General features: G+C 44.0%; 1 protein-coding gene across 5 annotated transcripts in view; it reads right to left on the bottom strand.

Annotated features, from left to right (window-relative positions):
- sox6 (SRY-box transcription factor 6) overlaps window positions 1–12,372 on the bottom strand; it is a 163,866-nt gene that overhangs the window by 128,446 nt on the left and 23,048 nt on the right. For 2 of the 5 annotated variants that reach the window (XM_042708090.1, XM_012814927.3), the window contains exon 3: window positions 9,930–9,997. The exons of the other annotated variants lie outside the window; for them this stretch is intronic. The gene's annotated coding sequence lies outside the window, so the exon portion shown is untranslated. The remainder of the gene's footprint in view (window positions 1–9,929; window positions 9,998–12,372) is intronic. 5 annotated transcript variants of the gene reach the window in all.

Here is a 12,372-nt window from a genome sequence, read left to right as displayed (position 1 = left end):
AATCAAGCGTGTCTCCTCACTGCTTCTCCGGGAGTGTTAAAAACACACACACGCATGCATGCACACTCTCTCACTCTCACTCTCACTCACACAAACTTGAGGTCAGCCTGCATTTCACCTATACCCAACCACACACAACTCTTTTGTTGAGGGCTTAAATATGTCGAATTATATCAAATAGCAAATGCTGAGAATTAAAATAAGGAAAGTATTACAATATATACAGTATATATATTGATATATATTAATACATATATTACAAAAGAGGGGCTTGGGATGTGCACTTGTGGAAATGCATGAAGTCAGAGACAACAATATCTCATACGCATACCCATCACTCCACATCCGCACATGTAGCTACACCACAGCTAATGCTGCAGAAGAGAGCAAACATGAGCTTTGAGGTAAGCTCTCTCATTTTCCCTCACTCTGGTAATCTTTCTCATCTCTCTCTAACTCAACTCAGCTCAGCTCAGCTCAGCTCAGCTCAGCCACAACTCTTCAACAACTCCTCTTAGACTTCTCTCTCCCCTACCACCCTCTCCATTTCTCATCTTTGTCGTCATGCCCATCCCTTCTCTCTCTCTCTCTCTATCCCTCTCTCCCTCCCAAGCTACCTCAGCTCTGCCTGCTCCCGAAAGCCCCATTGTGGTCATGGAGACAACAGAGGGCCGTGGCTGAGAGTGAGGTGCGGTTTGGAGACGGAGAGCAGGAAAAAGTGACTGGGGCACAATATGCCTGCTCTTCTCTCTGTGTCTCATAACGGCTAGGGGTGCCAAGCTGGGTTTGGTGGTGGTGAGGGGTGGGGTAGAGAGGGATGGGGGGGTTGAAAGATTTAAATTTAGAACAGGCCACATTTCAAGGGCAATGTTTTGTCGAGTGCAGAAAAAAAAGAAAAGAAAGAGAGAGAGAGAGAGGAGTGAGTGAGTGAGGGAGGATAGATACGGGCGTTAAAAGACAGTGTGAGCGGCTCGCTGTGGCCCTTCCTCTCAAAGAATTGGCCCCTGCCAAAAAGCGTCTCTGTCCAACCAACGCCACTCTCTCACCATCTGCAACAAATGTGCTCCATTAAAGCAGTACCATATGGACAACAAGCTAGCTATTAACACAGCTCCTGCACGTCCCCCCTAACATAGCACAGATTTTCGAACTTTCAGTCAAATTGACTGCTGAATTAATTCCCCACCGCAGCCCATGTGGGCCTTGGCAGGGAGTTTGGCCTCCCCTTGCCTCCCTCGTCAGTAGGAAGGCAGGCTGCTCTCTGTATGGAAACTAACGCGTAGCCCCTGCAGTTCCCACTACTTGAAGAGCACTTTTTTCCCTCCCTCTCTCCCTCTCTCCCGCTCTCTCTCTCTCTCGCTCTGGCTGATGTGTGGTTCATAATGGCCACCCATGTAAGATGAAGAGAGGGAAAGGGAGAGCAGGGGAAATAAAAAAAAGGAAATGAAAAAACAAGGGACGATGAAAAACACTTTCCTGTATATGTATAGTGGCCGCTTCTTCAGACCGAGAGGAGAAGATGTGTAACTATACAGACACACACTAACTCACACACATGCACGAGTGCAGCGGCAGCAGCAGTCACCGGGCGCCATGCATCAGTTCTTCCACCGCGAAGGCGACTCTTTCTGTGCCAAGATGGGACTGATTAAGGCTAGAAGTGAGTGCGGAGGCCGATAATCCCTCTGCACGCGGCGTCCATGTCGACGCCTCCGCCTCTTCACTCTGAGTAAGGCGGGGACCCCACCCACAGACTATAAAGCCCTTCTCTTCTCCGCGAAGCATTACGCCACCAAACTTGGAGTCCTCTGTTCTCCTCCGGAGTCAAAGGCGCACACATGTAGGGGCCGCACACACCAAATCAATTACCGCACTGTGGTTTTAACCCAACCCAAAGGTTCACAAAAATTTCTGTTTGTTTGTTTTTCGTCCTGTCACAGCCCCTTAGATACAGTGCATAATTGGCATGAGGGGAAAGAAAGAAAGAATGAGACAGACGGACAGAGAGAGAGAGAGAGAGAGAGAAAGAGTGAGTGTACTTTCCCTGTTCAAATGCCTGGATGTTTTGAATGCTTGCCTCCAATAAATATTAGTGGAAAAAAGGTTATAATGGCCTGCGCGTGTTTTTCCGCATACAAATGTCTGCTTCTGTCTAATTACACAGTAGTGTACACAATCCACATGCACTGTTTGATCCCTGCCTGTCCCTGTGCCCGCCAAACAAGGGAGAATTGAGTGACGAGATGTGCCAATAATACGCCCCATCTAATTATGAAATCTCCAATGCTGACTCCACTGCACCTGACCGCTCAATGACTACTCAGTGAAATGAGGTGAATGTCAATGGGAGGGTTTAATTGAGGATGTTATGGCCAGTTTAGGGCCTGTCTGCGTGGAGTCAGCCTTTTGTCTCTCTCTCTCTTTCTCTCTATCTCCCTCACACAGAAAAACACACATACAGACACAGACACACACACACACACACACACACACACGCACGCACACACATACTCACACAGGATGGATATCCCCCTCTTGCCTAATCATATAAATTCTGCTCAGCTCTGGGGGTGAAAAAGAAGAAGCTCACATTAAGCGCCTCGGCTCACGGCCGAGAATGATATTAAGATTCCCTTGTTGCGCGACGATTACATTTCTTTTTGAACATAAAACAAGCTCCCGGTGTAATTGCCTTGTCATTCAGAAAATATGTCATATAGGAACAACTACGGTGTCTTAATTTCAGGCGATTAATTAATCAATGATCCCAGAAGGTGGAGATTTACGGAGGGACCCCAGTGGGCCGGGGGATGGAGGAGGAGGAGGGGGAATTGCCTGGTGAAGAATAGAGACACTTCATAGGGCTGTTTGCAAATAGAATAACCATATTCTGAGTAAAGGTTACATAACCAATTGACTGTTCAAACACTTGAAATGAAATGTCTTCTGAGCCTACTGACCAGTGCATTTGTAGAATAATTGCTGATAAGCAATTCCTGATATGCTGGTGAAAAGGAAATTAGTGTTCAACATTGTATTAACAGCCCCCCAAGTGTTGCTCTATAGTCCGTGTTCCTCTATAGTCATATCCTGTGTGACTGTGTGAACAGGGAAGTACAGTTGGGTAAAACACTAACTGTTTCTGCAGTCCTGCCAGTCAGAGGGGAAGGAGTGAGTGAGTGAGAAAAAGAGGACACAGACCGGACACCTTCACCGAGAGAAGGGGAGTACAAGTCAACCCTGTAGCTGTGGTATTTAAAACTCAGCATTTAAGATTGGCTGATGACAGTCTAATTAAATTAGCATTTCTAAACCTCACTGTTCAACAGGGCGGGGGTTTGGGTGTGAAAGGGTTTCTGACAGCAGTGGGAATTTTAAGGAGAGAGAGAAAAAGAAAGAGAAAGAGAGAGAGAGAGAGAGTGAGAGCGAGACAGAGAGGGAGGGAGAAGATTCCAGTATCCCCAAGGGTGTCCCCCATGTCCACATGCTGTCAGATGCAAAAACATAGCGAAGTTGGTCCCATCAGACACACAAACATTTTTACACACACACATACACACACACACACACACCTTAACTGATACAGCACTAGAGTCCTATCTTCATCTGAGAGCCCCCATTGAGTCAGGGATGGCAGATGAGAAGTGAATTAATTTGTGTGAAGCACTCCAACATTAGTAAGGTGTGTTGAAAGGTGTCTGCTCATGTTTCAAATTAAACGCACTGCTGGTCAGCATTAACACCTTGGTGCCCGGCGGCAGCCGTTTGCCTCCGACACCTCAGGGGTTGGGGAGCGCCGGCGCGGATTTGCCATTCACACCGGAATAATTAGAACATGTCAGGAAGAATTAATTTCCTCATTTTTCAAAAGGATACACAGAAATTACCATGTTATTATATGACAGGGTCCCTGGGAGGATTGTATTAAATTTGATTTCTAGCACAGCCCACACAACAAATTAAAGTCATAAATAAGATGGAAAGAAGCAGGGCACCGAGCATATGTTTATGGCAATGACTAAAGCCAAGGGAGCAGAGACAACTATCTTCATTTAATTTTATTTAAATCAGGTCGACACTGTGTGTCTGAATGACAGCGGCGGCTAATGGAGGCCAGATGAGAGGCTTCCCGATAGCCGTGCCCAGATGCAGCCACTTTAGCGGGCAGACGGAGCACCTTCCTCCCCCCATGCCCCCCGCCCCTATAGCCGACAGCTGAGGTGCTACTGTTTCAAAAAGGAAATATTAGTATGGGCTGACCAACGCACCGCCACCTAACCCCACCCAACCAGAAAAAAATAACTTAAAAAGAATTCATGTGGCAAGAAAAAACATCTAACAAAGGATCCCAGTCACCAGGGGCTACAGTGCTTGGCTTCTGATAGAGATGTATGGCAAATATCACCACCCTAACACTCTCAACCTTAATGTTGAGGTTCTAAGTGAGTTGTGATTCAATGAAGCTATAAACTATATCCAGGTCAAACACCATTAGCTTTGGGTGTCACACTCATTCAAGTTAGGGATTACAGTAAGAAGCGTTCTGTTGCATTCAACTACCACGTCCAAAACAGCACTGTGCTCATGAACACATGACCTCCTTTTCTTGCCATAAACAAAACTCCTGAAAATGTGACATATGGCAAGAACAAAAAAAAAGGAAAATGACCCATTCGGATCCTACAGAGGTTTTTTTTTTTGTATTTGCTTTCATTCAGCAAATCCGGTTGGGTTTATCTTGCCTTTAATTCAAAACGGTTACTACGGCCATTTAGGGGAGCAGCCTGGTGAATGAAATCCAAACTTACACGCAGATATCACTTGCACTAAATGATGCCAAGCATGACGCGGTGAGAAAAGAAAACCTCTAGCCTGAGTGTTTCTTTTTTCTTTCTTCAAATTCTGCTCCTCTGTCTATCAGATGTGCCATCATATGCCAGCCACACTTGCAGAGATGGCTTTGATATGCAGAGATGACCTCAGCAGCGTCTTATTTCGCCGTTTTGAAGGCCAGCATAAACATATCTCTTTAACAAGGAAGCCACAGCTCCCCAGCCTCTTTATAAGTATTCCCATTACGACTCCGAAAATACCCGGAGTGAGCGAGACAGAGTCGTCCTCTGTCTTAAGCAACACACTGCAAAACATGCGAGTCAATAAAAAACGGACTGAAGCATTTATGAGGTACACAAATTATTCATGATCTGTTTGTGGGGGAATTTAAGATTGTCTAAGATTTTATTTGTTATTTAACAAGATTAAAAAAAGGCTATATATATATATACCTTTGAAAAGCCTATAAACTGATGCTGAAATGTAGTTGCAACACTGTATCTGATAAAGCTTAGGTAGGAAAACCTGGTAAAGCAGATTAAGCTGCAGTTTATCGTTCTGTCTTTACTGCAAACGGAAATACCCGCTATTGTTACTAGCTCGCCAGCTAAGCAACTTAAAAACTCTCCCCATTTTATTTACACGCACGCGCTTAGAAAAAAAAATCTTGGTCAGAAGTATATTGTGTAGCGTTTCTCGTGGAATTTCTGCTGCTATTTCTGACTGCATTCTACTCCATTTCAAACAACAATCAACTAACATGTGTTGAGTGTTCTGCTGGCACTTATGTCGGTAGCTGCTCCTGTATCTTGTTCCTGATCGCCTGGGCCAGACGGTCATGTGTTTCTGTCAGTCTCAGAAGTTGACAAGGCCACCCGCCCGACTCCCTTTTCTGCTCTCCTTCTCGCTCCTCCGTGATGCTCTCCTCTTTGACAGAGCTTGTTATCTCATTACAGTCCAACACATGAGGAGGGTGAGGGTAAGGGAAAGAAAGAGTTTTTAAACTCTGTGGAAATGGCTGTCATTAGGGCCGAGCACTCCCCTGGGTCCCACAAACTTTAAATAATTTGCGAATCAATTAACTGGCTCCTCTCAACATAACACGGGTTTCACACCCTTTGGGTCGGGTGCATTATCAGCTGAGGAGAATTCATTGCGTTTTGGGAGAAAAGTTCATGGTTGAAATCATTAATTAATTTTACAGGACTTTTAGTTATGCATTACTCGCCACAGCTGGGGAAGCCAGGAGATTAATGATACGTTCCTGGGTCCTGTTCGTCTGCCGTATACAGTTAATAGGTGAAACTTGTGCCTCTTCAGTACCGACTGTACCTTGAAAGGAAGGAAGGCAGCCAAGTCTATATTAGGTTTTATTCTTCAGAGAATTAAATAAAGCACATCAAGCCATCAAAAGGACCATATATCCAATAAACTTTGGCAGGGGCCAAGACCCCGGCTTTGGTAGCCTGTTGCTAGGATGTTAGGTCTTACAAGGGTGATTCAACATGGAGGAAAGTGTCAACTATTAGATGATCAATGACTTCTCCACCGCCAACAACTGGTCGTTCAGACTAAACCGACCACAGCTGCGTAGCGGTGATGGGTTTGTGCGTCTTAGCACATATTGTCAGGGTTACTTGCTGCTATAATATCCCCCGTGTGTGTGTGTGTGTGTATGTGTGTGTGTGTGTGTGTGTGTGTGTGTGTGTGTGTGTGTGTGTGTGTGTGTGTGTGTGTATGGAAACATTCAGCTGAAAAAGAAAAAACAGACTGTCACCTTGAGGTTCAACACCTGTGTACAGGCCTGGGGAGACTGGAGGGAGGAAAACACAGCGGGCCAGTGAGTTCATAAGCTACCGCCAGCAGATGCTGCTGTTGGAGTTTTCCATTGGAAAGGGCTGAGGATCATAAGTAAGATCGGCAAAGGATCCACTGCCACAATTCCTACAGTAACACTCAATGCTTCTCAGATGTTTTGAGAGAGAGACGAGGAATTTCTTTCATTACAATGTAATTGGATTTTCAACAATTAAATCTTATTCTAAATTCACAGTGATGAAATCTTATGTTCCTCTGGAGCTATTGAAACAGGAGATTTTAAGTGGTTGATGAAATTAAAATGCCGACGACAGCATCAACAATAATGAAGAGGGGGGTCAGCTCCGTGGAGGAGGAGAGGAGAGAAGGGGAGAAGAGAGGAGAGGATGAGAGAGGCCAGTCTGCCAGAGGGAGAGCAGAACCACCCTGAGGTTATTCATTTTCATTATCATCGAGAGTGATGTTTATTTGAATTTTTGCCAGATGACTCCTTGAGCCATCCTCCTCAGGGGACATCAGTGCAGAGATCAGTGAAATCCAAAATGACTGCCTGCTCCTGCCGCTTTGATAAGATGAATGGCGCAGGCTGACAAAGGCTGCGTTCGGACCCGCTCAGCGCCTGCGCTTCAACACACTCAGGTGTTTCCCAAATGAGCTTGCAGACACGAAAGCGATTGAAACGCGGCGTAAAAAAAAAACACATCCTGCACATCGCCCAAATGACTTAGCGCCTCATTTTATGATTAATTAAACATGCAGATTAAAGTTGCAAAAGAATTTAGATTAATGAGTGCGTAAGGCTTCTCTGATAGGAGCGCTGGGGGAATCGGATGCTCCAAAGAACGTCATGAGCTCACAATCTAAAATGAACAAGACAAGGCTCCATGTTGAATCGCGGCCCCCGGGGCCAATGCGGTGCAGTCTTTTCTAACATGACCTGACAGCTTTAAAATAATGTCTCCATCAAAAGAAAAGTTTGCCCACTTCCTAATTTTTCTTTTCTTTTCTTTGGCATCAATCTTTTCCAATGTGTTACGTGTCAGCCTTTGGTCTATATATTTATGTCCTCTCTGGGCTCCATCAACACTGAAATGAAATGGTGGCTTTCAAAATATAGTGTGTACATGTATGATGTTATGTATTGTTTCATACTGAGTGACTACATTCATAGACAAGTTATTAAAATGAGACGTGTACACTACACAGTTCTGGTGCTGTCTGAAGCATAAATACACACACACACTCACATTTCCTAACTTTAAACCAAACCTGGATGTGTGTAGCCCAACAAGGCACACACTGTTACCCTACCCGCTGGATGTAAGCCAGCACATAGGGGCAATGTTTACTGTTCGTAGTCAGTCGTTTTCAATCCAACAATAACGGTTTCATTCCGAAAATAGAGACGAGAACCTGCAACTTATCAATGTTAATATCTGTGTTCGCAGCCCTAATGCGACACAACAGACTGGGCCTCTGTGGTGCGGCCTACATTTTAACTGCTTGTCCACACAGTGCTGAGAGCTGCTACTGTGAGGAGACTGTGAGCCTTAGAGAGGTCAGCCGCTGCAACGCTGCCCTGTGCCCACCACTATATTTCATTCTATGTCAAAAACGCCCTGTGTAAATGCCTTTCTGCTACCTACATTCCCCTGGATAGACACACACACATACACACAAATAAAAGCATTGTTTTTGTATCTTTTTTTACCCTTCCACTGACACCAATGGAACAAGAATAAAGCTTTGTCGATGTATTGTTTTAAAAGTGTTTTTTTTCACATTGGTAGTCCTACAAAGTCAAGTTCTTATATAGCCTAATTATTAGGAATGCAAGCCCCCACCCCCCCACCCCATATTTATCATTATATATTTGCCCCATTTTATTCCGTCTGAGCTACCAATGGCAGCTGCACTTGAGCTGACTGACAGGGCGAGCAGACAAAGGTAGCAATCATTGCTGTCTCTTTGTCATACGGGCCTCTGCTGAGAGCATTGAAAGAGATCCACGTCTCTGTCAACATAGACGTCCATTGAGAATGGATTAAACAACACCAACACACACTACGAAGAGGTGAGAAGAGGACTACAGGAAGAGAGAGACAGAGAGAAAAAAGGAAATGGAAAAAAAGAAGCTGGCAAGGTGAAAGATGATCCATCCAAAAGAAACTGTTTGAGGAGAAATGGTGGGGATACAGTGTTGATATTAGTAAACGGCCATGAACTTTGAGTTGGGATCCATTTTTCACACACACACACACACACACACACACACACACACACACACACACACACACACACACACACACACACACACACACACACACACACACACACACACACACGCATACACACGCATACACACACACACCTGACCTCATTATGCAGGGCCAACAAGAGCTGACTTCCTGGCTTAATATAACTCTGTCCTGTCTCTCATCTCCAACTGACATTTGAAAAAAGATTAATACAAACCATACCTTCTGGGCTTGTATTTGCTTAACATTAACTAGAGCAACACTTTCCCCCCAGATATGATCTTTATTACGACCGAGGCGGAATAAAAACTCCCATTTAAGACATATTGTAGCAATATACCACCGCTGTACAGCGGCAGTGTTTCGGAGAGGCAGCGGCTGCGATCCCTTAAAAGGCTCCTTTCTTCATAGCTCTGAATGTGCTTATTGAAGAGACAGGCCACCATAAACTACCCATAACACTGGCCCACATTTGCATAGAGAGGAGAATCAAAAGCACTCTATATGGGAAGATTGAGGTGTGTGGAGAAAATGAGAACGAAAACTGCTCCAGCCAACGCGAGAGATTAAAATATTTGGATAATACAAACCACCTAATGTGTAGCCCTAACTCATCTGCAACTGATAACACTTCTCTTTCAGTAATAAATATGGCACGTGTGGATATTGGGTAACGTGTCAAGTTTTTATTTACTGTAAATTTAGCTTTGTGTGCTGAATAGGAAAAGAATGCTGTCAGGGAAAATAGTCCTCCTGTCAATGCTGAGGCTTTTGTGAGTAACTAATATCTACGGTTAAAAGAAATTCCGTTATGACTTGACTACAGTCAACAGTGCAATCACTATTGATAAAGCCATGTCTATAACCAGCACTACTTCTATTTCACAGAGGTGTCGTGCCAAATGGCCTTTTTAAAAAAGAATTCAAAATGACGAGGAATACAAAGAGAGGGAAACAGAAGATGACAGACGAAGACACAGAGGAGAGACATTTCACAAAGGGAGGAAAGGCTTTACTCACACAAACAGAAAAACTTGATCCCCAGCTCCCAGTGACTACTGGTAAGATTTTGAATTCATGAAAATGACCTGCAATTACAGAGAAAAAGGCGGAATTAGAGCTGGTATATAAGATGAGAAAAAAATTCCAAACAATTTAAGGGTGACAATCCATTATTTTATACATCCAGTACTGCTCTTCTGAGGGACTTAAAACAAGCAAGACAAAGAGCAAGAGGCAGAGAGGCATACGTCTTGTGGAAAGGTAGACATGATTATTTGAACGTAAGGAAGAGTAGCAGCTTAGTGCTGCATTACTGTCAGCCAGAGAGCGGAGGTAAACCAGTCCCCAAGCTGGACGTGCTGCAGATATTCTCCTGTTCTCCCGCGGGACCCAATCCGAGACAATGTTTAGAATCCACTTCTCTAATACCTCATTAATCTGTCCCTGTGCTGTTTTGATTCCGCTGATAAATGACTTTTGTATAAAGTGGTTGTTTTATTTCATTTCTCTCTCTTTCTTCATCTCTCACTTTCTCTCTCTTCCCCTCTCCCTCTCTCTCTCAGTCTGCGGCCTGCTAATGATTTATTTAGTAACACGCTCGGGTAGTTAGTGTGTGCCTCTTGAAGTCCACCAAAAACACACTGCTCTACTGGGGAAACACAAATAAAGAGAAGCGCCTTTAATGTGGACGCACCCATTTTGCCATTATCTAACCCGAAAGGATTTTTTCTTTTTTTAACATAACTCTTTCCATCTTCATCGCTGTGGAAATGAGAGGGAGGGGGGAAATGATATATATATATATATATATTTTTGTTTTTAAATAATTATTAAATAAAACAAATCAAAAAGCCACAGAAGTGAGTGTGTGTAGGGCTGCTCTGAAGCGTGCTCGGCACAAAGCTCATTGATGTTCATTTTCACACATTATTATGTTTTTCACAACAAGCTGCGATCTCATTAACATCTGATTTATACAATTACCCTGCCACAGCACCGCCAATTAAACCAGGACAGAGGTTTTTAAGGTCATACTTAATTGATCTGACTGCAAACTGTGGCACTGTACCTACGTCTCCAGTGGCATGGCCATGGAAAAAATAAAAACAAACAAATCCAGGAAATAGTTTTTAAAATGTTTGTTGCTATGGCATCATATCCAAAAAAGAAGAAGTAAAAGAAAGGAAAATGTTCTGGGTGTCAGTGCAAAGGAGAGAACGCCAGGGAGATGTGATTGTCATGACAACAACCTTGAGGCTGGAGGTAGCAATGAGCGAAAGAGGAGACTGACCCTGGGTGAATGGCAAGCAGTAGTCATCTTAAATAGTGCCTTTGAGCCAACAGTCTGATACAGCCTCTCAAAGGAGCAAAGAAACAGTCAGACAAAGTTCACACACTGCACTGTCACATCCATACCAGCGCCTGCCCACACACAGATACACACACACACACACACACACACACACACACACACACACACACACACAGAAATTGTATCTATAAAAATACACACACAATCAGAAAAACTGGGGGTGGTAATTCAACAAATGATCTTCCCTTTTGTGAGACATATAACACCAGGCTTGTTCCTGTTGTGCCTTAATAAATGAGAGCTGTTTAAATTGCAGGGGGTAGAAAATTAGCAAGGGTTTTGAATTTATAATCTGATGCTAATTGAGAAAAATCGACAAAGTGTCAAACGAAAAAAAAAACATTCTGCCATTTTGTATTCATGCCTTATTTAAGCTAATCATTTGTCTGAGGGAGCATAAAAAATATGTTTGATTAGGATTAATAATATAATGGTATTACAAATTATTCAAGAAATGCAATAAGCCCTGCAGTACAATGCAAGCACATGGGACCGTCTATTGCAATTGTACAGCTCTTCTTGTTTTAGACTGGGCATGAGAGCCGAGAGCCATGCCACAGAGGTTTCCCTTTGGACCGGCCCTTCCTTCCTCTAATTAGGCGATCATGGATTCATTACACAAAGCCCAATCAACCCCAGGCCCGTTTTATTAGTTTCCCAACAGTTTTATTACCAAATCATTGTGTCCACAATTACCGTTGTGGCTTTTTCATGTGTATGCCTAGTTTTTTTTCCCGCCTCCACTGGCACAAAAGACGAGGCGAGGCTGAACCGTGGAAAAGGATATCATGGACTTTCACAAACACACACACATACACACATGCACAAACACAGAATGTGTGTGTGTGTGTGTGTGTGTGTGTGTGTGTGTGTGTGTGTGTGTGTGTGTGTGTGTGTGAGAGAGAGAATGACAGTCACCAGCTGGTTACTCCACTGGAGCACCCCTGCCATAGGACAAATTACCAGCCAAAGAGCCAAGCAGCTAATTCCAATTGCAACCCATGTGGTGGGTCAGTGGGGTTCCCGCATATGCCGCATATCAGGACTGCCAACGGATCCTACAAGAAACTATGCATTCACACAAACACA

Source organism: Clupea harengus, chromosome 6 (assembly GCF_900700415.2).
Source record: "Clupea harengus chromosome 6, Ch_v2.0.2, whole genome shotgun sequence".
Classification (NCBI taxonomy): domain Eukaryota; kingdom Metazoa; phylum Chordata; class Actinopteri; order Clupeiformes; family Clupeidae; genus Clupea; species Clupea harengus.
The sequence above is the reverse complement of the archived record's forward strand: the minus strand, read 5'-3'. Positions and strand labels throughout refer to the sequence as shown.